This window comes from Pan troglodytes, chromosome 4 (genome assembly GCF_028858775.2).
Source record: "Pan troglodytes isolate AG18354 chromosome 4, NHGRI_mPanTro3-v2.0_pri, whole genome shotgun sequence".
Lineage (NCBI taxonomy): Eukaryota > Metazoa > Chordata > Mammalia > Primates > Hominidae > Pan > Pan troglodytes.
The window spans coordinates 123,596,473-123,611,996 of record NC_072402.2 but is presented as its reverse complement, the minus strand read 5'-3'; positions in this window follow the sequence as shown (position 1 = coordinate 123,611,996).

The window sequence follows — 15,524 nt, the reverse complement described above, 5'->3', positions numbered from 1 at the left end:
AGCTATCTATGACAAACCCACAGCCAGTATCATACTGAATGGGCAAAAACTGGAAGCATTCCCGTTGAAAACTGACACAAGATAGGGATGCCCTCTCTCAACACTCCTATTCAACATAGTGTTAGAAGTTCTGGTCAGGGCAATCAGGCAGGAGAAAGAAATAAAGGGTATTCAATTAGGAAAAGAGGAAGTCAAATTGTCCCTGTTTGCAGATGACATGATTGTATATCTAGAAAACCCCAGTGTCTCAACCCAAAATCTCCTTAAGCTGATAGGCAACTTCAACAAAGCCTCAGGATACAAAATCAATGTGCAAAAATCACAAGCATTCTTATACACCCATAACAGACAAACAGAGAGCCAAATCATGAGTGAATTCCCATTCACAATTGCTTCAAAGAGAATAAAATACCTAGGAATCCAACTTACAAGGGATGTGAAGGACCTCTTCAAGGAGAACTACAAACCACTGCTCAATGAAATAAAAGAAGATCCAAACAAATGGAAGAACATTCCATGCTCATGGGTAGGAAGAATCAATATTGTGAAAATGGCCATACTGCCCCAGGTAATTTATAGATTCAATGCCATCCCCATCAAGCTACCAATGACTTTCTTCACAGAACTGGAAAAAACTACTTTAAAGTTCATATGGAACCAAAAAAGGGACTGCATTGCCAAGTCAATCTTAAGCCAAAAGAAGAAAGCTGGAGGCATCACGCTACCTGACTTCAAACTATACTACAAGGCTACAGTAACCAAAACAGCATGGTACTGGTACCAAAACAGAGATATAGACCAATGGAACAGAACAGAGCCCTCAGAAATAATGCCACATATCTACAACTATCTGTTCTTTGACAAACCTGACAAAAACAAGCAACAGGGAAAGGATTCCCTATTTAATAAATGGTGCTGGGAAAACTGGCTAGCCATATGTAGAAAGCTGAAACTGGATCCCTTCCTTACACCTTATACAAAAATTAATTCAAGATGGATTAAAGACTTAAATGTCAGATCAAAAGTTATATTTTTTCATTTCAAAGATTTCCATTGAATTCTCTTATCACACCTGAAATTTCTAACTTCTTTACTCATTATGTCTACATTTTCCCATGCTTTCTTTAGCATATGTCATAGTTATTTTAACATTCTGTCCTGTCTGTTTGCATGTCTGGTGATAGTTGACTAATAGACATTGTAGACAGTACATTATAGAGGCCTGCCATTTTTCTTTTGTCTTTTTCTGAAGAGTGTTGCTTTTTGTTTGGGGAGGCAGTTAAATTACTGGTAGATCACTTGATCAAAGGGAGGCTTGGTTATGAGCTTTGGTTGGATGAATCCATTTCAATTTTGCCCTTAATACTAGCACATATCCCTTAGTTCGGGGGCATGATCTTTACTCCTAAGTTGTAGTCTTAATAGGATTTCAATGTATTACTCAAGGTGTTTATCAAGCCTCTATAACTCTGAATGATTGCATTCCCAGCTCTGCATCCTAGTGGCAGGTACCTTATGAGATCACTAATCAGCTCCTTTATACTTTCAGCTATTATTTTCCCTGGACTTCTCAGAATATCTTTTCAGGACTATGTAGTTGAAGAGTCCGCCAAGTATTTTAGCAGAGTTTGTAGCCAGATTTTGGGTCCTTTCCCTTGTGTATTCATTCCTTTATAGAATTTTCCCCTCTATTTCCTAATGTTACAAAGTAATTCAACTCCAACTTCTGACTACTTATCCTAATAATACTACTCTGTCCTGATTAAGCTCTGTCACCCAGCTCAGCAAATTTGGGGAGCCCCATCAAGGGGAAGGAATCCAAACAGATAAATATGGACCTCATCCTGTATAGTTCTCTCTGTTCAAGTGTTCTAACCTCTCTACTTACTACCTAGTCTCCAGAACTTTCAAATAGTAGTTTTATAATATTTTGTCTAGCATTTTAAATAATTATTAGTAGGAGGGTTTTCTGATATCAGCTACTCTGCCACTAACTGAAACTGAAACAATTTTGAATATTTCTGTTATGGAGTTTTGAATGAAATTTTTACTATTGTCTCAGGATTGTGGTTAAAACCCCTAAATTTAGAACAGTATATGCTAAATAATCTCCATATGTTTTAAAGACCTAACATAGGTAGCAAAACTCCTAAATCAAAGAAGAAAATTTTAAATTTCAAGAGAGTCACTCAGCAAATCGGGGTGACTACAAACAAGAAAAACTGATAATTCTTTGGTTAGATATCTCCTTAGGAAAAATACAATTGCTGGTGTATCTCTGGGCTGTTTGTATATGAAAGGAAATAGAACTTAAAAAGCAGTGATTAGAGAAAAATAAAACAGGTCCAAATTTGTGCCCTGCTGAGTTCTGGCTTTTTAATATACTGGTTACATCATATTCACTGAATCTGAGGCTCGAAGATAATACATATGAAAATAAAATATATAGTGGTCTCAGACAAGGGTGGGCTTGGTTAGAACAGCATTGTAAGATGGGTACTACAATCTGATTGTCCCTACTGTGAGCCCATTCGACTGAACTATAAATGTATATGTTAGGTATTTGTTTGTAGTGTAGTCAAAGTACTTAATCTTTAAGAATTGATTCTTACTAGGCAACATTGCTTCTTTCAGGTTTGCTGTCAAATTGCTAGCTGCCTACTCTATATAGACGAATCTGATTCTTTGAGATTGAAACAGGGATTACTGTAAACAGAAAAACAATGCTCCACTAAGAAAAAAAAAAAAAAAAAGAGAGAGAGAGAAAATTGGGCAAACAATTTTCTTGTCGTTCTTTTTAAGGGGGATATGAAGCCTTCTGGCCGTTAAACAATAGGTGGTAGCAGGTTAAAACTAAAGCCCTGGCCAGGGTATGTTAAGAATAGAAAAACAGAAGGAGGCCAAACTTAAAAGAATTTGGGGATGGTGATCTTAGGTGAACTTTTTAAAACTAAAAGGTGAACTGACAGAGCAACAAAGTCATATTTAACACCACCATATGAGTTCAGGCAAGTTAGTGAGTAATATAGGGGCCTGTCAGAATTGACTAAACATCTTTCTAGACTCTTTGGGGCATAATTACTATTTACATACAGAGCATAGCAGTCAGGTTCAGAGGCTTTATGTCAGGTAGTATGGTGTTCAGATTTAAGCTCTGGAATTAAGTAGCTATGTGAAGTTAGAAATTATTCTTGATTTTTTCTCATCTGTAAATGAAATTAATAATGGTATTTGGGTCATGAAGATGTTATCAATAGTAAATGAAATAAAAAGTATAAACATTTTAGCACCACGCATAATTGAATAGTAAAGGATCAATAATTGTGACACGTAATCATCATCACTGTTATAAAGATAATCCACATTACATTCTTCCTCACTTCTTTCATGTCTTTATTTGATCATCTCTATTTTAAGTGAGGCCTTTCTCTGGCTGTTTAAAACTGTAATACTTCATAAATTTTTCTCTCCCCTTCCCTGCTTTACTTTTCTTCATAACATTTAATATTATCATACTATATTTCTTTTACTTATCTAGCTTAATTTTTTTATATAATTTAAGTACTGGGATACATGTGCGGAATGTGTAGGTTTGTTACATAGGTGTACATGTGCCATGGTGGTTTGCTGCATCCATCAACCTATTATCTACATTAGGTATTTCTCCTAATGCTATCCCTCCCTTAGCCCCACACCCACCGACAGGCCTGTAAGTGTGATGTTCCCCTCGCTGTGTCCATATGTTCTCATTGTTCAACTCCCACTTATGAGTGAGAACATGAGTTGTTTGGTTTTCTGTTCCTGTGTTAGTTTTCTGAGAATGATGGTTTCCAGCTTCATCTATGTCCCTGCATAGTATTCCATGGTGTATATGTGCCACATTTTCTTTATCCATTCTTTCACTGGTGGGCATTTGGGTTGGTTCCAAGTCTTTGCTATTGTGAATAGTGCTGCAATAAACATATGTGTGCATGTGTCTTTATAGTAGAATGATTTATAATCCTTTGGGTATATACCCAGTAATGGGATTGCTGGGTCAAATGGTATTTCTGGTCCTAGATCCTTGAGGAATTGCCACCCTGTCTTCCCCAATGGTTGCATTAATTTACACTCCCAGCAACACTGTAAAAGTGTTCCTATTACTCCACATCTTCTCTAGCATCTATTGTTTCCTGACTTTTTAATGATCACCATTCTAACTGGTGTGAGATGGTATCTCATTGTGGTTTTGATTTGCATTCTCTAATGACCAGTAATGATTAGCTTTTTTTATATGTTTGTTGGCTGGATAAATGTCTTCTTTTGAGAAGTGGCTGTTCATATTCTTCACCTATTTTCAATGGGATTGATTGTATTTTTATGTAAATTTGTTTAAGTTCTTTGTAGATTTTGGATATTAGCCCTTTGTCAGATGGATAGATTGCAAACATTTTCTCCCTTTTCTGTAGGTTGCCAGTTCACTCCGATGATAGTTTCTTTTGCTGTGCAGAAGCTCTTCAGTTTAATTAGATCCCATTTGTCAATTTTGGCTTTTGTTGCAATTGGTGTTGCTGTTTTAGTCATGAAGTCTTTGCCCATGCCTATCTCCTGAATGGTATTGCCTAGGTTTTCTTCTAGGGTATTTATGGCTTTAGGTCTTACATTTAAGTCTTTACTCTATCTTGAGTTAATTTTTGTATAAGGTGTAAGGAAGTGGTCCAGTTTCAGTTTTCTGCGTATGGCTAGCTAGTTTTCCCAACAGCATTTATTAAATAGGGAATCCCTTCCCTGTTGCTTGTTTTTCTCAGGTTTGTCAAAGATCTGATGGTTATAGATGTGTGGCATTATTTCTGAGGACTCTGTTTTGTTCCATTGGTCTATATATCTGTTTTGGTACCAGTACCATGCTGTTTTGGTTACTGTAGCCTTGTAGTATAGTTTGAAATCAGGTAGCAAGATGCCTCCAGCTTTGTTCTTTTTACTTAGGATTGTCTTTGGTATACAGGCTCTTTTTTATTCCATATGAAATTTAAAGTAGTTTTTTTTCTAATTCTATGAATAAAGTCAATGCTAGTTGGATGAGAATAGCATTGAATCTATAAATTTTTTGGACAGTATGGCCATTTTCACGATATTGATACTTCCTATCCATGAGTATGGAATATTTTTCCATTTGTTTGTGTCCTGTGGAGGCAGTAATTTATAGCCTACCAACCAAAAAAAGCCCAGGACCAGATGGACTCACAGCCAAATTCTACCAGAGGTACAAAGAGGTGCTAGTACCATTTCTTCTGAAACTATTGCAAACAACAGAAAGACAAACTCCACACTAACTCATTTTAGGAGGCCAGCATCATCCTGATACCAAAACCTGGCAGAGACACAGCAAAACAAGAAAATTTCAGGCCAATATGCTTGATGAACATGGATGTGAAAATCCTCAGTAAAATACAGGCAAACCAAATACAGGAGTACATCAAAAAGCTTATCCACCACAATCAAGTGTGCTTCATCCCTGGGATGCAAAGCTGGTTCAACATATGCAAATCAATAAATGTAATCCATCACATAAACAGAACCAATGACAAAAACCATATGATTATCTCAATAGATGCAGAAAAGGCCTTCAACAAAATTCAACACCCCTTTATGCTAAAAACTCTCAATAAACTGTATCTTAAAATAATAAAAGCTATTTATGACAAACCCACAGCCAATATTATACTGAATAGGCAAAAGCTGGAAGCATTCCCTTTGAAAACTGGCACAAGACAAGGATGCGCTCTCTCACTACTCCTATTCAACATAATATTGGGAGTTCTGGCCAGAGCAATCAGGCAAGCGAAAGCAATAAAGGGAATTCAGATAGGAAGAGAGGAAGTCAAATCATCTCTACTTGCAGATGACATGATTGTATATTTAGAAAACCCCATCGTCTCAACCCCAAATCTCCTTAAGCTGATAAACAACTTCAGCAAAGTCTCAGGATACAATGTGCAAAAATCACAAGTATTCCTATACACTGATAATAGACAAACACAGAGCCAAATCATGAGTGAACTCCCATTCCTAATTGCTACAAAAAGAATAAAACACCTAGGAATACAATTTACAAAGGATATGAAGGACCTCTTCAAGGAGAACTACAAACCACTGCTCTAGGTTAATTTTTGTCTCTCTCTTCCTACTAGAATGTACACTCTATCAGGGTAGGGATTATTTTGTTTATTTCTACGTGCTGTATTCCCAGAGCCTATGACCTGGTACATAGTAGGTATTCAGGTGCTCGATAGGTGTCTGTTGAATGAATAAATGAATGAATGAAACAATTTGGTATGTGATGATATAGGCCTTTATTTCTGTAATCTGAGCATATTATTTGTTCTCTTTGGCAACTAGTTTTCTCCAGTTTTCTTGTGTTATGATAATAAGAGAGGCCCTTTAATTTCCATGTGAATCCATGGAAGAATCCATTACATTGCGATGAGATAACACTTTGGAAACAGTAACTAGTGGCATTTCCTGTAAACTTGACCTGTTTCTCACTTGGTCTGGAGCCAGAACTTGCCACATTCATGCCTTAGGGAAAGGTAGTTATAACTGAAAAGAGGAGTAAGGGTTTTAGGTTTTAAAATCACAGGGCCCATGGGAACTCGAAGCTATAAAAACATGTTACAACTCAGAGCAGGGTTTCCTTCCCCTCTATCTGAAATAGATGTCCTGGACCATGAGGAGTTGGAGAGTGAGGGGTGGAATGTACAATGAAGAAGTGAAAGATGTTCTTGAGAAGGGAGTCTTGCACTCAGGTGTTTAGTCCGGCCCCATCTGAACATTGAGATTAACATAAATGCCAGTCAGACTTGGTGATTAGAGTTCAGAGATGACATGAGATTTTTTTTTCTGGGTAGTGATCAACGAAGCAAAAAGGTTCTAGAGAAGAGGTAGCCACATGGCAGACAGGAAGACAGAGCTGAAACATCCAGATCCCATCATGATGTGAACTGTGATCTTGGCAAACTTTCTCCTTCACTCCCTGCACACCCTCAGAGACCGCTTTCAGGTGGCCACCATTCTGCCTTAGCATGACTACTAAGGTTTTCTAGGCTGCTGATCACCCAGGGCTACCCAGAGTCACTCCCTCTCTTTTATGGGTAGGGAAAATTACCCTCATGTCTTTATATGGATAAATCCCAATCACTGACATCAAGTCTTATTTCTAGAAGACACTTCCATTTTGTGTAAATCTCTCACTAAATTCTATGTAGTCTTTACTTTTCATTCTTGTCCAATAGTTCCTTCTTGATAGGAAAACTAGAGAACAGCCTCTAAACAAAGTCGGGATTTTTACTCTAATACATTTAACTAGCCCTGGGCTTTTTGCAAGGCTCCATCTTTTGATACCCAAGGTTGTATTCTATATATATAGGTTTGTCATTGTCATATATATGACAATGATATATATGACAATGTAATATATATATATGACAATGACAAGCCTGTATATATAATGCAAATATATATATATATATATATTCATTACTAAAACCTATCCTTAACAGAGAATGATCTGGCAATTCATGCCCCAGCCCATCTTTAAAGCCTCATTGAGTTTATTGTCAGGTAAAATGGGTTGCAGATCTTAGCATGTGGGAGAAATGGATGACTTCCCAGTCTGCTATGTTTACTTGTCCCTTCTTCATTTTCTGGTTCATTGCCTCTCTCCAGCTTGTTGCCTTTCAACGGGGCTCAGGAGTATGGAGACAACTGGTTATTTCAGTGGTCTGCTGTGACTGTAAGTGCTATACTTCTCCCAGAATGCTGCACACCATCTATGTTGCTAGCCATCGGCTCTCTAGATTTCTGCTTGTTGGCAAATTGTGCTTACTGAGAAGACCCAAAATGTTTCATATCCAAACTTCCATATCTGAGTGGTAACATGAAAGCTTCTCAGATGCCCAGTTAGCTGCATCCAGTAGCCAGACTCAGAACATCAGTGTCATAATTGTGTAATTCCATGGTGATAATCCAGGCAAATGTGAACCAAAAGATATCTACAAAACAGTGGCAATGTGAATTGAATATGGAGCAGACAAACAGCAAGAATATTAGAAAGTAAAATCAAAAGAATTTTGACAGGATAGGAATGATGAGGTAAAAGGTTGACTTTCAAAAATTGTGTATGTATTTATTATTTTAGCCTCAGTGACAAGGTATAAATTGGTATTATTATCAAATAAATGGAAAGCAAGAGTCAGAATAGGCATTTCTTAGGCCAGAGAGATGCAATTGTGCTTAGTTCTGAACCAAATCATATATACATGGCAGTGGTAAGCAAGTTAGACTACTTCTATCTCCATACAGTATTGAAATAATTGATTAGAATTATAAATTAAAGCATAGAGGTCTGGAAATTGTTTTAATGTAGCTGAAACAGATTAATTGACTTAGTAGTGGTGAGGTCAGGAGTCACATATAAACACATACATTATGACATTTTATTAGGTAGAGTAACTTAGATGTAGTAGAATGGGCCTGTATACATTCCTGGTGCTCTCTCGGCCTTTACACTATTGATGTAATAAGAATGAGATTAGCAGCTTTAAAAGATCTGCTTTCTATGAATATATGAAATCAATAGACCAAGATAAGTGAATAGTTTCATCTGTGATTTGGGCTTTAAGTTCACATTTCCTCTTTTCAAATTCTATAGACCTGCTTAGCTAAATCCCTGCACAAAGAAAGACAATTTAGAACTATGAAAAGTCCAAACCATCTCCCTTCTTTAGGCCAAATCCTAGATCCTAGATGGCCTTTCTGAGTAGTTACATTTGTTGAGTAACATTTGTTGATAATTCACTAGAAGGATTCACAGAACTCACTAGAAGCTGTTATACTCATGCACAGTTTATTGTTATAATCATTTATAGTTTATTACAGTGAAAAGATACAGATAAGATAAATCAAGAAAATATGCACAAGGCAGAGTCCAGGAGCATTGTAAATGTGGAGCTTCTATTTGTCTTCTCTTGGTGGAGTCATGAACAGAGATAACTCCTCCAGGCAGCAATGTGTAATAACAAGCTCAGAGTATTGTCAATCAAGGAAGCTTGAGACTTAGTGTTCAGTATTTACTGAAGCCCCATCCCGTATACGTGGTCAACTACCCACCTCAGTCTCCAGTCCCTGTGGAGGTTGGGCTTACTCTGTGTGATTCAAAGCTCCTACCATAAATCCCACTGTTAGACTTAGGGCATATCCCAATCTCCCAGGTAAACAAAGACACTTTTATCAAGCAGAATACTCCAAAGGGTTTAGAGATTACCTCCCAGTGGCTGAAGGCAATGGCCAGAGCTTTCTTTGGGCAAAGTTAAATTCTTTACTACACGATAATATCTAAATAATTTGAGTATTATCAGATACGTGCTAGAGAAATTTTTTTTATATATAGGACATGGACGAGGGAATTGGGAATGTTTGTATGGAGGTAGGGGGAAAGGGCAGTTTGCCTCATTTAATGTAGTGTTCAGGATAAGCCTCATTGAAAATTAAATGGGAGAGTTCACTGGTCCCCCTTGCAGGACGTGTGACAGGGGTGTGGCTCGCCCGGGCCACCACTGCTCAAACCCCTGACAGGCTGGGGTTAGTGCTTTGGGCTCTGGCCTTGCAGTATTGTCGAGGGGTGGATGCCTGCAGCCCCAGTTTTACAATGCTGTTTTAGCCTTGCTGTCCACAGATGGCTTAAGTTTTAACAAGCTCAACTAACCCTCTGCCTTTTCACAAGGGCAGAGGGTCAGTGTGACAGCTTTCTGTATCTTGAGCTCTTTCCCGGCATCCTGAAAGAATTGGGTCACACATAGACTTAAAGGATAAAAGTGGGTTTTTTTTGCATTATTATTTTTTTTTAATGTACTTTCAATTCTGGGATACATATGCAGAAGGTGCAGGTTTGTTACATTGGTATACGTTTGCCAGGGCAGTTCGCTGCACTCACCAACCCATCATCTACATTAAGTATTTCTCCTAATGCTATCCCTTTCCTTGCCCCAATCCCCTGACAAGCCCCTATGTGTGATGTTCCCCTCCCTGTGCCCATATGTTCTCATTGTTTAACTCCCGCTTATCAGTGAGAACATGCAGTGTTTGTTTTTCTGTTCCTGTGTTAGTTTGCTGAGAATGATGGTTTCCAGCTTCATCCATGTCCCTGCAAAGGACATGAACTCATTCTTTTTTATGGCTGCATAGTATTCCATGATGTATATGTGCCATATTGTCTTTATCCAGTCTATCATTGATGGGCATTTGGGTTGGTTCCAAGTCTTTGCTATCGTGAATAGTGCTGCAATAAACGTACATGTGCATGTGTCTTTATAGTAGAATGATTTATAATCCTTTGGGTATATACCCAGTAATGGGATTGATGGGTCAAATGGTATTTCTGGTTCTAGATCCTTGAGGAATTGCAACACTGTCTTCCACAATGGTTGAACTAATTTACACTCCCACCAACAGTGTATAAGTGTTCCTATTTCTCTACATCCTCTCCAGCATCTGTTGTTTCCTGACTTTTTAATGATTACCATTCTAACTGGCGTGAAATGGTATCTCATTGTGCTTTTGATTTGCGTTTCTCTAATGACCAGTGATGATGAGCTTTTTTTCAAGTATTTGTTGGGTGCATAAATGTCTTCTTTTGAGAAGTGGCTGTTCATATCCTTTGCCCACTTTTCAATGGAGTTGCTTGTTTTTTTCTTGTAAATGTGTTTAAGTTCCTTGTAGATTCTGGATATTAGCCCTTTGTCAGATGGATAGATTGCAAACATTTTCTCCCTTTCTGTAGGTTGCCAGTTCACTCTGATGATAGTTTCTTTTGCTGTGCAGAAGCTCTTTAGTTTAATTAGTTCCCATTTGTCAATTTTGGCTTTTGTTGCAATTGGTGTTGCTGTTTTAGTCATGAAGTCTTTGCCCATGCCTATCTCCTGAATGGTATTGCCTAGGTTTTCTTCTAGGGTTTTTATGGTTTTAGGTCTTACATTTAAGTCTTTAATCCATCTTAAGTTAATTTTTGTATAAGGTGTAAGGAAGTGGTCCAGTTTCAGTTTTCTGCATATGGCTAGCTAGTTTTCCCAACAGCATTTATTAAATAGGGAATCCTTTCCTCATTGCTTGTTTTTCTCAGGTTTGTCAAAGATTAGATGATTGTAGATGTGTGGCATTATTTCTGAGGACTCTGTTTTGTTCCATTGGTCTATATATCTGTTTTGGTACCAGTACCATGCTGTTTTGGTTACTGTAGCCTTCTAGTATAGTTTGAAGTTAGCTAGCATGATGCCACCAGCTTTGTTCTTTTTGCTTGGGATTGTCTTGGCTATACGGACTCTTTTTGATTACATATGAAATTTAAAGTAGTTTTTTTCTAATTCTATGAAGAAAATCAATGGTAGCTTGATGAGAATAGCATTGAATCTGTATATTGCTTTGGGCAGCATGGCCATTTTCACAATATTGCTTCTTCCTATCCATGAACATGGAATGTTTTTCCATTTGTTTGTGTCTTCTCTTATTTCCTTGAGGAGTGGTTTGTAATTCTCCCTGAAGAGGTCCTTCACATCCCTTGTAAGTTGTATTCCTAGGTATTTTATTCCATTTGTAGCAATTGTGAATGGGAGTTCACTCATGATTTGGCTCTTTGTTTGTCTATTATTGGTGTATAGGAATGTTTGTGATTTTTGCATATTGATTTAGTATCCTGAGACTTTGCTGAAGTTGCTTATCAGCTTTAAAATTTTGGGGGCTGAGATAATGAGGTTTTCTAAATACACAATCATGTCATCTGCAAACAGAGACAATTTGACTTTCTCTCTTCTTATTTGAATACCCTTTATTTCTTTCTCTTGCCTGATTGCTCTGGCCAGAACTTCCAGTACTATGTTGAATAGGAGTGGTGAGAGAGGGCATCCTTGTCTTGTGCCTGTTTTCAAAGGGAATGCTTCCAGCTTTTGTCCATTCAGTATGATATTGGCTATGGATTTGTCGTAAATAGCTCTTATTATTTTGAGATACGTCCCATCAATATCTAGTTTATTCAGTGTTTTTAGAATGAAGTGGTGTTGAATTTTATCGAAGGCCGTTTCTGCATCTATTGAGAATATCATAAGGTTTTTGTCATTGGTTCTGTTTATGTGGTGGATTATATTTATTGATTTGCATATGTTGAACCAGCCTTGCATCCCAGGGATAAAGTCACCTTGATCATGGTGGATAAAATTTTTGATATACTTTTTGATTGGGACATTTAGCCTGGTTATATTTAAGGTTAATATTGGTATGTGTGAATTTGATCCTGCCATTATGATACTAGCTGGTTATTTTACCCAGTAGTTGTTGCAGTTTCTTCATAGTGTTGATGGTCTTTACATTTTGGTGTGTTTTTGCAGTGGCTGGTACCGGTTTTTTCTTTCCATATTTAGTACTTCCTCAGGAGCTCTTTTAAGGCAGGCCTAGTGGTGACAGAATCCCTCAGCATTGGCTTGTCAATAAAGGATTTTATTTCTCCTTGACTTATGAAGCTTAGTTTGGCCGGATATGAAATTTTGGGTTGAAAATTCTTTTCTTTAAGTATGTTAAATATTGGCCCCTGCTCTCTTCTGCCTTGTAGGGTTTCTGCAGAGAGATCCGCTGTTAGTCTGATGGGCTTCCCTTTGTAGGTAACCCGATCTTTGTCTCTGGCTGCCCTTAACATTTTTTCCTTTATTTCAACTTTGGTGAATCTGTCGATTATGTGTCTTGGGGTTGCTCTTCTCAAGGAGTATCTTTGTGGTGTTCTCTGTATTTCCTGAGTTTGAATGTTGGCCTGTCTTGCGAGGTTGGGGAAGTTCTCCTTGATAATATCTTGAAGTATGTTTTCCGATTTGGTTCCATTCTCCCCATCACTTTCAGGTACAATCAATGTAGGTTTGGTCTTTTCACATAGTCTCATATTTCTTGGAGGCTTTGTTCATTCCTTTTCATTGTTTTTTTCTCTAATCTTGTCTTCATTCTTTATTTCATTAGGTTGATCTTCAGTCTCTGATATCCTTTCTTCTGTTTGATCAATTCGGCTATTGATACTTGTGTATGCTTCACGAAGTTCTCGTGCTGTATTTTTCAGCTCCATCAGGTCATTTATGTTCTTCTCTAGTTATTCTAGTTAGCAGTTACTGTAATCTTTTATCAAGGTTCTTAGCTTCCTTGCATTGGGTTAGAACATGCTCCTTTAGCTCAGAGGAATTTGTTATTACCCACCTTCTGAAGACTGCTTCTGTCACTTCTGTCAATTCGTCACTCATCCTTTGTCCAGTTTTGTTCCTTTGCTGGCGAGGAGTTGTGATCCTTTGGAGGAGAAGAGGCATTCTGGTTTTTGGAATGTTCAGGCTTTTGCGCTGGTTTTTCCTCATCTTTATGGATTTATCTACTTTTGATCTTTGATGTTGGAGACCTTTGGATGGGGTTTTTGCATAGGCATCCTTTTTTTTTTTTTTTGAGATGGAGTCTCACTCTGTTGCCCAGGCTGGAGTGCAATGGCACGATCTTGGCTCACTGCAAGCTCTGCCTCCTGGGTTCACGCCATTCTCCCGCCTCAGCCTCCCAAGTAGCTGGGACTAGATGCGCCCACCACCTCCCCTCCAGCTAATTTTGTTTTTATATTTTTAGTAGAGACACGGTTTCACCATGTTAGCCAGGATGGTCTTGATCTCCTGACCTTGTGATATGCCCACCTCGGCCTCCCAGAATGCTGGGATTACTGGCATGAGCCAACGCGCCCAGCCGTGTGGGTGTCATTTTTGTTGATGTTGATGCTCTTACTTTCTGTTTGTTAGTTTTCCTTCTAACAGTCAGGCCCCTCTTCTGCAGGCCTGCTAGAGTTTGCTGGAGGTCCACTCTAGACCCTGTTTGCCAGGGTATCACCAGCAGAGGCTGCAAAACAGCAAAGATTGCTGCCGGCTTCTTTCTCTGGAAGCTTCGTCCCAGAGGGGCACCTGCTAGATGCCAGCCAGAGCTCTCCTGTATGAGGTGTCTGTCGACCCCTGCTGGGAGGTGTCTCCCAGACAGGAGGCACGGGGGTCAGGGACCCACTTGAGGAGGCAGTCTGTCCCTTAGCAGAGCTTGAGCCTGCACTGGGAGATCCACTGCTCTCTTCAGAGCCAGCAGGCAGGAATGTCTGCCTGCTGAAGCTGTGCCCACAGCCGCCCCTTCCCCCAGGTGCTCTGTCCCAGGGAGATGGGAGTTTTATCTGTTATAAGCCCCTGACTGGGGCTGGAATGTGGGGTTTTATTGAGTGGTGGGGGTGGCTCTCAGCAGGATGGATGGGGAGCTGGAAGACAGATTGAGTGGGAAGATGATCTTCCCCTGGAGTTTGGCTGTCCAGTGGTTGAACTCCCCTCTGACCGTCCCCTGCCAAACTCCTCTTGGCATTCAGATGTTCCTTCCCTTCTGTCTTTCTCCGCCATGCCATTCTGCTGATGTCTGCTTGTCTTCTTGTGTTTTCTCCTCCTCTCCTCATCTGTTTGTCTGCCTCTGCACCCTGGGGTTTGGGAGTTATATGGGTATAGGATAGGGAGGTGTGAGGGGCCAAAAGGCAATGTTTTTGGTGCAAAAACAGAAATGCCTGTTCCCACTTAGGGCTGTGGGTCTCCAGGCTTGGGGGTGGGGCCTTTGCCAGAGAACCGCCCTCCTCTACCCAACATTTCCCTGTCTGTATCAAAAATGTTGCATTTTGTTAAGAAAATCAAGGCTTAGAAAGAAAAGTGACTTGTCCAAAGTCAACTGAGATCTTCTGCCCATTACACAGACTTGAGCCAAAGACAATGTCCAGCAGATTCTGGCTTGTATTGTAATAGGACAAATTTTTATCCATAATCAAGGAGGCATGGTTACAGGAGAATCACAGAGATGTCAGTAGTAAGATTTGACCAAGAGGAGTCAGAAGCTGGCCCAAGGGAAATGAAAACTCTGAAATCTAGAGGAAAGCAAGGCAAGAAGTGGAAGGAGCAGACAGGCATCAAGCCCACCAGTATGCATGGGCTAGTTCAAGGAAACCTCAGACAGTGATGTGCCGTCTGTATTGGGATGTGTCCACACATCCACCCAGCCACCTATGGCCACCTATGTGAGGAAAGTCCTATTTGTCATTAACCTTTTTCCTACAATGCCCTACCCTTTTTGTTTTGTTTTTTGTTTTTTTTTTGAAAAACTTGTCTTCTAACACGACTGAGTTCACACCTCTTCTCTGATTATTCCCTTTCCCATTCTTCCTTAGCATTTTGAGCTCACTTCTGTAGCACCTAAAACATTGCATAATGGTCTTTTGCAGCCTTTTCCAATGGTTAAACTGTATACTTATAATTAGTAGGGACTGTATTTTATTCATATTTCTATCCTTAGCACTTATTTCTTAGAAAGTGTTCAGTAAGTGTATGTGTGGAGTGAGTAAATAAGTGAATCCTTGAATCCATGAAGGGCCCCAAAGTGACTGTTATTTTTTATGTAATTCAAATACACTCTAGAAA